The 10,797-nt window shown below is 55.7% G+C and overlaps 1 long non-coding RNA gene across 1 annotated transcript; it reads right to left on the bottom strand.

Moving 5' to 3' along the window:
* Positions 1 to 4,925: 4,925 nt before the first annotated feature.
* Positions 4,926 to 9,416, bottom strand: LOC115656655. The gene is made up of 2 exons (XR_004001713.1): positions 9,125 to 9,416; positions 4,926 to 5,332 (listed from the first exon to the last, which is right to left on the bottom strand). It is a non-coding gene; the product is annotated as an uncharacterized LOC115656655 (long non-coding RNA).
* Positions 9,417 to 10,797: the final 1,381 nt, after the last annotated feature.

Raw genomic sequence — 10,797 nt, 5'->3', positions numbered from 1 at the left:
TGTAGGATGCATGAAAGTGAAAGCTACCAAAGCCTGTTAGGCCTAGATGAGGGCAGCTTGTACTGTCCCACACCTAGCTCCCTCCCAGGCCCCCTTCATCTTGGTGTGCCTGGCAGTGTCAGCTCAAAATGGATGGAGGCAAACGTCCACCAAACACGGTGTTGAGACGCCACCAATTCAACACATGGGTGACTGGAGGCAAAACCAGAGCTCAGAGCTGATCTGGACTTTCCCACAGTCTGGGGGTCTTTGAATCAGGGGCTTGGGGCCATCTCTACTTGTGACCACACCCGAATGGGAAGCCTCGTGCATTAATCCACCCTGCTAATCCATCATCACCTGCTGAGGATCAATGAGCATCCAAAGAGGCACCTTGCTGCCACATCCATCCCACTGAAGAAGGCTCTAACTGAATAGCCTTGGGGAGGGCTCGGGGGAGGGACAAGCTGCAGAAGCCGTCCCCTTTCTCCATCAGGGTTTGTACTAGAGTGGTTCCACTGTCTCCGACCCTTCTGATTTTTTTGACAGTCTCATGCTATTTGGTGTTTCTCTTGCAGCCCCAGCTCCTGGAATTATGTGATTATGTGGGAATCTCAGTTTTAAAAAAGAAAAGGAAGTTTCTAGCCCTCGTGGTAGGATGACCAGATGTCCTGATTTTATAGGGACAGTCCCAATTTTGGGGGCTTTTTCTTATACAGGCTCCTATTACCTCCCACACCCACCCCCAAGTGCAGTCTAACAGTTCAGAACCAGAAGGCAAAGAAAAATCCCAACTCTGTATTTTTTCTAAACCAGTCTCATGATTTCTGGGAGTCTGGCTCCTGTTCTTCCAGTGCTTGGGGTTGGCAGTACAGTGATCTCCAGCATCCAAAGCCCCTTCTGTGCAGCCCAGGGGCTCTCTGCACAGGTGAAAACTTCCACCAGTACTGAAGGCATTTCTTTGACCTTGCCTTCTCTAATATAAACACACAGCAACAGGGATATTTAACAACAACAACAAACCTTCCAAAGCAAGACACTCCACACCATCTGCATCTCCCTCCAGGGAGAGGCAGAGAGAACAAACAACACGTGACTGATGTGGATCGTGTTGCTCAGATGCAAAGGTGATAAGCACAGTATAATAACCCATGGAGAATAGATTAGAAGGCCCTGCATGGGATCAGACACCAAATACTCCACCCCAACCTCCAGCAAAACAATCAGCTGGAAAGACCCCAGGTTGGGGTGATTGGGAATAAGGCTGGCTGGGCCGGGCTGCCAGTGTGATGAAGTCAGTGTCTTCACCCCCTGGGGTGATACAGGGAATCAGCCCTGCTGGTGCAGCCCCCTGTGGATCTGCAGTTGCTCTGGGGCTTAGGAGGAGGCAGTTGGCTCCACCTAGCTACTACCATTATCTGCCTGCAGTGCAACATCCCTGGAAGATTTCATTAACTCTGCAAAGTCGCTACGGTGACAGCAGCTGGGCTGCACCCAGTCGGGAACTGGATCCTGGAAGAGACAGGCATGTACCTTGGGAAGGAGCTGCAGCCATTAAAGCAAAGGCTGAAGTAGCCCCAGGGCCAACATTTAAGGATGTGAGAGAGGCTTGCAGCATCCAGCCTGGCTGGAATCTCAGATTCAAACCCCAGTAGCGGCCTCCGAGCCCTTCTCCCTTTCGAGGGAGAGGAGTCCCTTGCGGATCACTGTGTCAGGTCTGTCAGATCTGACTTTGGTCCCTAAGTTCCTGTCTCCTTGACATGGACAGGAAAGCTCCCCTGGCACTTCTTGTAACGGCAGGGGTTTGACTAGCACCCTGGGCCAAAGCTTAGTCTCCCACCACAAGAGGAAGGGAGATTTTGTGGCTAAAGCAAGGCCTGGGAGGCAAGAGACAATTTCATTGTGTCGGTCACATAGGAGCCCTCTCTGCCTCAGTTTCCCCATCAGCAAAAGGATCTACGCTCCTTTCCACCCTCCAAGAGCTGCCAGGAGGCTATATTAACTAAGATTTATAAAGCAGGTTGTGAGCCTGAGGTGGAAGGTGTGGTGGAAGCACAAAATATCATTATCTAGTATTGCCTGAAGGATGCCTGGTTTCCACCTGCCACCCCAGAGACAGCTGCATTTTAACGGTGCTATAATAATGTAGACAGTTTGCATTGTCTGGAGCATCCCACGGGATGAAAACTGCTGTTCAGATGGAAACAGCCCTTTATTTTATTCAAAGGGCATAGATGGAGGCTTCCCTACAAATGCCGGGCAGCTGTTTTACTAGCAGGGCTCGGGGCCTGCTGCAGATTTGCGCTGACCCTGACCCTAACACGCCATTGTTCAGATCCTGTGGGTGCAAAGGCAGGTGGACAAGGCAGTTGGGGAAACGCTACACCAGCTTGGGACTCTCTTTATGCCGTGGCTAGACCCTGGTGACCCTTTCCACAATTTGCAGGCCCAGGATGGTGTCATGGGGCCTTAGCGCTGCAGAGAGGCCTGGTCTAGGGCCTGCACTGCTAGAGCAGAGCTGATTAGGAAGTTTTTTGACAAAATATTTGGGGGCGGGAGATTTGCTGAAAATGCTGACAAGGTGAAACCAAAGCTTTGTGGAATGGGGCATTTGGAATGTCCCAACTGAAAAAAACAAAAAAAACAAAAAACATGGAAAACAAGTTTTGCCATTGTCAAAACATCCCATCGAGACGTTTTTAAAATGAGGTTTGTTTCTCTGGCTCGGGATGCCTTCCCCTTTTGAAGTGAAACAATTTATACCAAAAGAAAGGTTTTAAATGGTTGAAATTGATGCCAACCTTTTGGATTAGCCCAAACTGACATTTTCCCCCAGGTTTTCGTCGTGTGAACATTTTCAGGTGTGTGACTGTTTGCCCAGTTCTGAGACAGGAATGTTTTTTTTGAAATTGCAAGAATTCTCCCAAGATAGAAAACCTCTCCCTGCCAGCAGCCCCGCTCCGAGGTGAGGGCATTTAATCTCTGGAAGTGCAGTGTGGTGTTTGGGGCTGGGGCCACGGGGGATGGAGCCCAACGCAGGCTTGGGGTGGCCTCTCCAGGACTAGCCTGTGCCATGTTGCTCAGGGGGTGGGAGCCCATACTGGTCGCTGGATTTCCCTGCCCAGCCTCTTTCAGCAGCAGGGTTCACCTTCAAGATGAAGTGGATCAAACTCAGAAGCTCAAGAGTTTGGTTCCCGCTCAGGCAGCGGCAGGTGAGCAGGGCAGGCAGTCAGTAGGTCCTCCTGTGATGGGGAGGGAGGCCGGTGCAGTTTGGGGGGGGGGGTTCATCACACAGGAGGCTTTGGGGGCCCTCTGTTATATATGGTCTCTTTGTGGGACGATCCTGCTGATCCCACCCTTGCCCTGTCTCAAGGCACCCGGGTCTCTGCCAACCTACAAGCTAATAGTTCCTCAGACTCCATATCACAGCCATTCACACCTGTGGCAGCAGCATTCTGCCACCTCCATCAGACACGAGTCCATCCCCTGGAGGGCAGGACATGGGGGGGGGCAGGGTCATTTCGCCACATCACCATACGGCAGCAGATTCCCAATTCAGCTGGCAGGTACTGCTCCCCTGGTCCCTAGGGGTGGCACGGAGACACATGCTGCCCGTCCACCTCTGAGGGAGGGTTGTGCTGGGGCGGGCTGGGCTCCAGCTCCGCTGCTGACTCCAGCTCCTTCTGGATGCAATGGGGCAGCCCCACAATACTCATCAAGGCAGCTTTTCTAATGTGTACTGCCCCTCCCAGCCCTATTGGAAACTTTTCTCTGGGACTGGGACCTCGCTGGGGTCAGGGGAGCTGTGGCAGCAGGGATGGGTATGACTGTGCAGGGGACTGGGACCATGTCTTTGTGTGTGTGTGTGTGTCTGGGGCAGCTCTGAGCACACCGATGGCACTTACAGTGACGCAGTCGGCGGGTGAGAGAGGCTAACGCCCTGCTCTCCCTGTGGGGCAGCCCAGCTCTGGTGAGACACAGGCCCTGGTGTGGTGAAACAGAGAATGGCTGTGTCTGGTATCTGCAACACACAGAGGAGGGGGAGGGAGAGAGCCAGCAAGGCGGAGGGGGAGGCAGGGCTGGCGAATTCTGCCAAGAAAAGGTGCAGGCTGCAGGAGTTTATTCCCCTGCCCTGTCCTGTGCCAGCCCTGCAGAAACCCCTCCTGGGGTGTGTCCTGCCTGCGCTGGGCAAAGCTGAGTCAGCAGCCAAGAGGCTTTGATCTCCACTAACCTTGGGATGGCTGACGTGTGCACCTGCCAAGTGGAGGTTCAGGGTTGTTCTGTACTGTGTGTGTGAGAAAGACAGAGAGAGGAGGCCTTATTGTGAGCATGTGATGTGGGCAGATCCCTTGTGTGTGGTATTGGGAGGGTATCAGTGTGTGAGTTCATGGTTGTGTTGCTGTGAGTGTCTGTGAGAGGCAGTTGCTGTCAGTGGGAGCCCTTGGAGGTGTGGCTGGAGCCTTACACTGCTGGGAGCTGGGGCTTAGTGCCAGGTGGTTGGGGCTTGGGTGGACTCGCGGGCTTTGACCACAGAAGCTGGAGGAACTGCATTGCTCACCAGCTGTAGCAGGCAGCTATGAGCCAGCAAGAAAGTCCTAGAGCAAGAGATGGGTCCAGACTCCCTCCCTGCCCCCTGTGACAGGCAATAGCCAGGGAGAGCCAGGCAGTCAGAGCTTAGATGAGCAGGGCAGAAAACAAACCACTTGGGGTGTGGAGAAGGCCTGTCCCTTGGCATGATATGTCTGGGCTGAGGCGGGTGTGTGTGGGGAACAGAGCCTGGGGAAGCCCAAGAGACCACTAGCTAACTCCTGCAGGACAATCCCAAGGTCCTTCCTCCTGCTTCAGGCCTCACTCAGGCAAAGACCCCTGTTGAGCCCAGCACGCTAATATTCAGGGCTTTGAGGGTTGTTTCTGCTAGGAGAAGAAACTGATCGTGGAGCCAGGTATCTGTGATGCAATCCTGTTTATTTTCAAAGAACGCACAAAGTCCTGTTTCTGTGAACACAGGAGCAATCAAGCAGCAGGAGGAAGTTTCTCTGCTCTCAGTTTCAAGCCTCTTTCAGCCAGCACTCTGCCCAAAAGCTCTCTCACTCTCATATTTTCTCAGGGCCACACTTGAGTGCTCGTTCTGTCTCCTTGGCTTTCAGCTGCTTCTCTATCAGGTTTTCTGGTGTTTCTGCTGCTTCTCCCCACCTTCCCCCACCCCCATAGTTGCAATCAAATCAATCCTCCACCTCTATGGGGACTATGGTTTTTATCAGACTCCTAGGAAGCATCTTGGACTGCATGGTCCAACCACCATCCAGGCTTGCATGTGTTCTAGTCCTTGGCCAGTGGTGTTCTTTTGCTCCACCTGTCAATACACAATGGAGCATTTAATCATTCCCTCTCTCAATCTGAATGGAAGGAAGTTCTCAGACCCACCCTTGACCCCAGAGCCCATGCTCAGGCTCCAATTCATCCCCAGGCCTCGGAGGAGCCCAGCACAAGCACTGTGTTTTGTACTATCTTTGTGCCGCCCTTATTCTGGAGCTGAAGGGAGGCATCTGGTTAGAGCAGCCTTTGGGGATATCCTAACCCATGTCTAGTTGCCGACGATCTCTGTGGGCCACTGCAGTAGCTAAGCCCTGGTCTACACTTAAACTTTAGATTGACCCAGCTACATTGCTCAGGGGTGTGAGCGGTTACACTGACCTAACGCTGGTATGGATGTAGCTCGGGTGATGGAAGAGTCTTTCCATCAACCTGGCTCCTGCCGCTCCGAGAGATGGATTAATTACAGCAACAGAAAACTCCCTTTCTGTCAATGCTGGAGGTGTCCACACAACAGCTGTAGAGCCCGTAGTGCAGACAAACCCTATGACAAGCAGGGGCAATGTCCTGCTTGGAGCCCTTTACCCAAGGCTGTTCTCCATCATGCGCCCTAAGCAGCAGGCTCCTGGGCCACCGTCAGGGCCATGCCCCAAAGGACCCTATACTTTCTACCACAACCTGTGTCTGTCACTCTCAAACACCCCCCCCCCCACACACACACATTCAGACCCAATACCCACCTATACCTCCAGTCCCTGCCCACTCACCCCCAGCCCCTCTCTCTACTGCTTCCCAGGGAAGCCAGTGGTGTATGGTGGCTGATTCAGGGCTATTCTTAGCCTGTCTGTCACTTGTATCCCCTGACAGACAGTAACATGAACTGGGAGCCCCTCCCATTCTGCTTCCCTTCAGCTGCCTCCCAGGTCACAACAACTATCAGATCCGCTCTGGGCCAGGAAGGTCCATTGAATGCGGAATTTTGTGCTGTGGGGCAGGCAGGTGCTGGGAGCACCGAGACACATGGGCACTGGGTTGTGCTGGGCAGGCGCACCAAGGGGCCTGCACGCACCATGTATTCCTGGAGGTGGAAGCATGGAGGGGCCCACTGCCATGGGGCAAGAAGCACCGAGATCTGCTTCCTTAGTGATAGCCCAGCAGGGGTCACCCAGCTAGCCCACGCTCCATCCCCATGCTGTGAGCCCTGCAAAGGTAACTCTTTATGTGCCAGCTAGGCCCGGGGCCCAACGGTGAAGGAAAACTGCCAGGCGCTGCCCAGAGCAGCTGACAGTGCTCATGGAGTGGGAAGGTTCCCCTCCCCCGAGTGGGGCCGGCGGCTGGCTGGGATCCGCTTGGCGGTGATGGCTGATATGGTACTCATGGTGCACCCCATCTGTGACAAGCAGTGCAACCCCCTCACTAGTCGCCCTGCAGCAGCCTGGAAGGGAGAGGGCAGAGAGAGGAGGCACTGACCACCACCTAGGTGAAGCGAACGAGCCATGAGCAAGGCCTGGTGGCCAAGGGCTGTGTCCGGGAAGGGGCTGGCCAGCTGGTGCTAGCCCTGGGCGTGTGCCTGAGCATGGGCCCCGGGAATCAGCGCAGCTGGTGCAGGGCGATGCCTGGCCCTGAGGGCCTTGCTGAGGAAGCATTTCCCGGCCATGAATCATCTGGAAATGCTCCCTGGGCGTTGCCCCGTCCCCAGTGAGTCAGGGATCAGCCTGGTGGGCGTAAGGAGATTGGGGAGCCTGGTGCAGTCTTGCTGCCCCCCTCAGGTGGGGGAAGGCAGGCAGCATGAGTCACTAGGCCTTCTGCAGCACTCATGGCCAGCTGGGGTGGGTGTGGGTGGCCAGACAGCACTGGGACCCCCTTCCCGTACACTAACCCAGAACCTCCCTGCTCCCCCCACCCCCGCATAGGCTCAGTCAGAGAAACACCACAGCAAGGTTGCTGGAGTGCCCCAGAAAACCTGCATCCATGACATCTTCCTGGAGTAATATCAGGCTGAGCTTCAAGGGGTCATGGCCTGGAGCAGAGACCATGGGGCTAGGCAAGGGCCTGGGGACTGTGGGTAAAAGACACTGTGGGTGGGGCTGGTTTTTGACAGCAAACAGGGACCTCAAGGAGTTTTTTAATACTAGTGAGCTAGTTCCTATGCAATCAGTGCAGCATCCATCTAGCTAGCTACCCACCCTTCGGCATGGCGAGGTTTAGTCCGGCCCAGTGTTCATCGTCCAGCTGTAAAGAGCCAGCTGGCAAAGCCTATGCCCGCGTGGGAGACCCCAGGGCTCAGCTGCCTGTGCTTGTTGCCTGATGCTGGCAGGGAGTCTGGCTTGGCTCGGCTCTGAGGGAGCTGGCAACAAGGATCCCTCTGTGACCATTTCCGGTACAACTTGGGAGAAAGGGGAGCTCTCTGTGCCCTGCACCCTTCACACCTGGGACTGTCCCAAGGAAATTCCCTCTGTGGCCCCTGGCCATGCTGCTAGTGCTGCAGTGCTGAGCCATGCAGGTGGGGCTGGGCTGGGCTGGGCTCCCTGCCTGGTTCACCCATAGCTGGGGGGGCTAGTGACATAGACGCGTTGCTTGCAGCTCCTCTGCGTCAGTGTGACGCCTCATCCCAGCCTGCTCCAGCGAATAGCTCTGGGCTGGAAGCCACAGCAGCGACTTCAACCCTCACCCTGCAGTGCGACACAGCCCGGGGTGAGGGGGCAGCGATTTGCTGTATGTTACTTCAATGTAGTGCTGAGGCTGCCTCTCCAGCAGCCAGGCAACAGCCGCGCCAGGCCGCAGGGTCAAGGAGCCAAGAGGAGCATCAGGACGGGGGCTCAGGAAGAGCATAGGGAGCTGGGTGAGGTGCCAGCCGGGGATGGCATCACAGAGCTTCGAAGCTGTGGATGGGAAGCCAGGGACTAGGGGATTCGGCCAGCACAAGAGAAGGATCCTTGCCAGCTGTTTGGGGCGCTCTGGAGTGTTGGTTGGCAGGAAAGGGGGATTCCCAATGAGCTTGGCAGACTGGAACATGGGTCTGCCCGGGTCACTCCTTCACCTGAACTGAAACGGCTCAGATTGGCCTGTCCATGCACCCATCCCTGAAAGCTGTGGCTGCATGAGCCTTTTCCCCTTGGCAGGAATGGGCCTGGGGTGAGTGTCCCTCCTTGTCCCACTCTCCAGCATGCCTCTCCCTCCCTCCCTTCCCTTCCCCAGAGCAAGTTCAGCTCAGACCAGTGGTGGCTTTTCACACAGGCTCCTGCCTTCACCCAGGCTCTTAGACATGCCAGGTGAGTGGCCCAAAGGACATGAGGGCCTGGAACCCCCCCTGGGATCTGACACTCAGTGGCTGGCTGGAGATGGGGGTGGGGCTCCAGAGAGAGGGCCTGTGAAGGAATGGCGGGGTGGAAGATGCTGCTGATGGCTGCTCATCCCAGAGCTGCAAAGCCGGTTGTTGTGCTGTCATTCAGGGGGGTTATTCTGGCAGCACTTGAAGGCTTTTCCTTATTAAGGGAGAACATGGGTGCTGGGGAGCTGGGTCCAGGAGTAACCACAGACTAGGGGGCTGTGCAGAGGAAATCGGGTTTGTTCAGCGGGAGCTCAGAAAGCACCTTTGGTACGCGTTTCACATGCACACCAGCATACTTGCACGCAATGAGGCCCTTCAAGCGGGACCTTCAGCCCACTTCCACCCCAAGGCTATTCCCATCCTGAGCTCCCCACAAAACTCTGCTAATCGCCTAGGCCTGATCGCATGCCCCACACCCTGCTATTCCCATCCTGGGTCACCCCACTCTGCTACTGCCCCTCAGTCCTGACCTGTAGGCTAATCCTGAACTGTGAGCCTGACCTGCAGCGCCATCTGCTGGTCGTGTGTCTGCCTTTACACAGCTCTCTCGAGGTGCCAGGCTCGTGGCACTCTGCAGCACAGCGATGAATCTGGATGGGGGTCACCTCTCAATCCATATCATTTTCTGAGGAGAGCAGGATTTGAAGTCACATCAGCTGTCCCTCTCATTGACCTCACCCTCAGCAGCAGGAGCCCAATTGCACAGCCTGTGTGGCGATTGCACGCTCTGGCTAAAAATGACCAAATGTGGCTTTTGCATGCAGTATCCAGACCCGTCAGGGCTAGACATTAGGATGGGGCTGTCCTACTTGGAATCAGGCTACAGCACCTGTGTCTAGCCCTGGGAGGTTAGTAGGCCTTGAGCCCATCACTGTGGCAGGACTCACTATTGCCCATCCTAGCCCTCAGGCCTGGGGAGTTTTGTTGGGAAAGCAGGAAATGTTTTCATCTGGCAGGTGGCAGCTGTTTGATGAGGCCTGGGCTGTCGGAGTAGCCCCAGGGCAGGCAGCTTAGTGGGCAGACTGCAGAAGAGGCGCATCATGTGTGATTGAGCACCCCCACATCCTTGCTGTCCCTGCACCACACTGATCCCTGCACTGCTGTGAGGTTCACTGAGCCTCCATCACTGGCAGGCGGAGTCACGTTACTGCTGGGTGCCTTATGGCCTAGACAAAGCCACCTCGAGCCAGAAGGTGGCGTTCGTGGCTCAGTCTTTGCACTGCTCCGCCGCAGCTGGCAGGTTTGCACGGTGCTATTGCCAGCGTGCTGCATGTCCAAGGGGTGGGGGTGGTGGGATGGGCATGATGGCTAAAGTAGGCCAGAGCGCTGGGCCCAGACTGGCAGGGCAGAGAGAGTTTGCAGAGTGATGCCCAGAGCACGCATGACCTTTGTGCTGGAGCGGAAAGTGGGTGCACGCTAGGGCTGGCGGTACTGCAGGTGCATGTGCTTGGGGAAGTCACAAGAGCTGGAGCTAGCGTGAGAGACTCAAGTTCCCAGTGAAGGCCCCGGGGGCGGGGAGGCCTGGGGAAAGAGACCAGCCGTCCCACTGCGGTGGTAGGATGGCTTATGGGGAATGCTCTAATCTGGGGCATGCCGCATGGGTTGGCGGAGGACGGCGTCATTAACAGGCAATCAGAGAGCTCCAGTCACTTCAAAACTGGTGATTCCCTGGGATGTGGAATTACTGAGGAATCGGCCCCACGGGCATCAGGGCCTCCCACAAGTGTGAAGCTGACCAAGGGGTGGTGTGGCGATCTCAAGAAAATGGAGAGGAGTCGCTGGGAATGAGGAGAGGCCCGTGCCCTGGGGATTTGGATTCTGGGGCCTATCCCAAGCTCTCGGCACAGCCTTATGGAAGGCACCTTGTGGGGACATCAGTTAGTGTAATCATTTAACATGTCTGTTGGGGTAGCACCCGGAACGTAACTAGGCCAGGGCCCTGTGGCACTAGGTGGTGACCAGACCTAGAGTACGGAACCAAAGAGCTGCCTCGCTGAGCTGCTCCTTGCCGAGGAGGGGCAGAGGCTGCAGTGGGTCGAGCTGATTGCCCCAGGCTGTCCTGTTTGCACTTGCTGATGATGGGGCATGACTTCCCCTCACTCTCCCCCCCAGAAAACCAGCCATGGACAAGTTGCATGATGAGCCCAGATCTTTATTTACACAGCAGCGGCCAA

This window comes from Gopherus evgoodei, chromosome 8, assembly GCF_007399415.2.
Source record: "Gopherus evgoodei ecotype Sinaloan lineage chromosome 8, rGopEvg1_v1.p, whole genome shotgun sequence".
Lineage (NCBI taxonomy): Eukaryota > Metazoa > Chordata > Testudines > Testudinidae > Gopherus > Gopherus evgoodei.
This window is presented reverse-complemented; position numbering and strand designations above follow the sequence as displayed.